The sequence below is a fragment of the Hippocampus comes genome, unplaced genomic scaffold (genome assembly GCF_001891065.2).
Source record: "Hippocampus comes isolate QL1 unplaced genomic scaffold, H_comes_QL1_v1.1 scaffold39, whole genome shotgun sequence".
In the NCBI taxonomy this organism is placed as follows: domain Eukaryota; kingdom Metazoa; phylum Chordata; class Actinopteri; order Syngnathiformes; family Syngnathidae; genus Hippocampus; species Hippocampus comes.
In genome coordinates, this window is record NW_017842054.1 from 4,026,967 (window position 1) to 4,029,748 (window position 2,782).

The 2,782-nt window shown below is 39.8% G+C and overlaps 1 protein-coding gene across 1 annotated transcript in view; it reads left to right on the plus strand.

The window, feature by feature from the left end:
* LOC109509998 (receptor-type tyrosine-protein phosphatase epsilon-like) overlaps positions 1–2,782 on the plus strand; it is a 24,941-nt gene that overhangs the window by 4,722 nt on the left and 17,437 nt on the right. The window lies entirely within an intron of this gene.

The window sequence follows — 2,782 nt, forward strand, 5'->3', positions numbered from 1 at the left end:
ATAAGCACATCTTTGTTCTCCCTCGCCCTGGCGAAACGAGAAGAAGAATCTCTTTATGAAGAGGCAGCCACTTGTTTGTGAGAAGGTATTGATCGGTGCACAATGTGTGACGGCATTGCTGCTCGACTCAAATCCATTTTGTGGATTCCTCTCAAAGGCGCTTTTGACTCGGAAAGTTAGGATTGCCGCTATGTTTCGGTTTTTAATTGGCCGACTCATCCACAAAGCGAATGCTTTGTTGCTTTGTTATGACGTGATTCCATACATTTTCATCATGACTCGAACCTCGCATTGAGAACAACTCGGGCCTGAGTGATTCATTGGCCAAGGTTAACAATTTTAAAATCTGCAAAACTCCACTGTGCGAGACATTACCACATAGGACAAAAGATAATGACGTTCAAATGTTCCCCACCAAAAAAGCTGCAAAAAAATCGTCTGGTTTTTTTTTTTTTTTTTTTTACACATTTTTCCTCTCATCTCAGTTCTCTTAAACAGAATGCTGTTTTTAAAAAAAAAAATTAGCCAATTCATTTTATTCTGCCAAATTTCAGAATCAGCCAAAAAAAAATCTGGTCAGACGTGGATAATAACTGTCTCTAATTTGTTTTCCGTATCCAATATGGTGTTTTGGTCACAGATAAAAATGGCCCCATTGCGCAATAATCTAATTGTAACATGCATTTGTTACATATTTTGATGTATTTTTATACTTCATAAAAACATTTATGTCTGAATTTTGGGGGGTTTGGAACGGATTAAGGGCATGAACATGGAAAACGCGTCTCTACTTCAAAAATGTTCTAGTTAAGAAATTTCTTCCCAAACCAATTAATTTCGTAAGTAGAGGTACCACTGTAATGAGAACCTACATCAGGATTTTTTTTTCTCAAGTGTTTTTATTAGTCTTTAGGCATGAAAAAAATGGCAACACACATCAAGGTCCATTGACACACAACTGTGATGTTAAGATGAATGAATATCAGAGAAAACAACATTTTCAGCTGTCCCTGAAAGGGTTCAAATGTTTGCCGTGTCTGCAGATGACGACCTTGGCGTGAATTATTTTACTGCGCTGGCACTTAAGACGCACATAATGGCTTCTTAATGAAAGGGCATAACGTTGTATCCAGGTTTACGTTCTTCATAAGTCAAGAAGGGCCGCCCGCCACAGTATCTGGGCGCAGGTGTGATCAGACGCAATTTCACCTCAAGTACTTCCTCCTAAGTAGTCCATAAAACCTTCCAGGCTCATTGCATCTTTTAGCCCCGGTAATCGGGGATTTGCGGAGGGATTTATTTTGTTTAACCTTTGTAGTGAAGCGACACATTGGCAGCGTAAAAATTCTGGCGCGCTCAATTTTTCAGTTTCTAATTTGCACATTTTGCCGAGCGACTGTGAGCCATTCCGGCAGCTTTTCTTTGCGGCGCCTCCTTCGAAGGTGTAAACATCTTATTATTTTAGCAGGCAGCTTTCGGGAAATGGGGAGAGGGAGTGAAGTAGGGGGGGGTGGGGGGGGGTTAAGTATAGTTTACGTGCCAATAGCAGGATCACTTAGAGCGAAAAAAAGAAGTCTACAATACAGATGATCTCTAATTTGTACTATTTTGCATCACGATTTACATTGAGGTGGTGAATGTCCAAACAAAACAAAACAAAAAAAAAATGTTTTTCCATATTGTAACGAGGCACAACATGCTTCAGGTTAAATGCGCTTTTCGCAGAATGGCCAAACCACACCTTTCATGCAAATTTTAAGCATGATTAAAGTTCAGTGACATTGATTTAAATCAATATTTAACTTTATTCATGATATTTAAATTCCACCGCATACATTAGAATAACGAGTAGCTTGTATCAGCATGTGTCTTATGTGTAAATGACATCATTATGGTTTTTTTTTTCCCTTTTCCTTTCCATCCTGTATAGCTCCATTATTTATAAGAGCTGTTTAAATGAGGTCCAGAGGTCAGCACTGTGTCAATTTCATCATGCTTGATTTTAAATATTAAGATTCTTCGCGCCAGTGTTTGCATAAAGATATACAGCAAATCTGCAGTCAAATGCTTTTTTTTTTCTTTTCAATAATGAGCTTTGGGCTTCTTTTCTGGGGGGTGTGTGTAAGGAAAAAAAAACAATAAAGAATCATAGGCCTTTAAAAAAGATTAAACATCATCTTGGGATGTGGTTTTGACTTCAATGCCTGTTCACCGCCTTGGGCTTCTTTTCTGGGGTGTGTGTGTAAGAAAAAAAAAACAATAAAGCATAGGCCTTTAAAAAAGATTAAACATCATCTCGGGATGTGGTTTTGACTTCAATGCCTGTTCACCGCCATAATCAAGGCAGTGCTCATCCGCTCGTCATGAGTGGCAGAGGAAGAATTAGCCCGGAAGCTCGGAGCAGCTTGCCGCAACCTTCATTCTTAGCGTTGCATCATCCGCGGATGGGACGCGTTTCCTCTAATTTCATTCACAGGACTCGTTTCATGCCAAGACGGTACCCGGAGCTGCAAGTAATTGCGTTAGTTGTCACTGACGGCCAGCCCGGTGAGACTTTGCTTCGTTTAAAGCAACGATATGTCATAATTGGAGCTCTAAAATAAAAGGAAATTCCGAAAACACCATCTTGCTTGAGATCAATCGCTAATTTAATAAGCTAAAGACAAAAAAAAAAAAGAACAGACACATTTATGATGCTCTCTATGATTTAAAAAAAGAAGGCTACGTCGCTGCCGACAGCCATCCACATCAAAGTCCGTGCGCAATCCGATCCCCCCCCCCC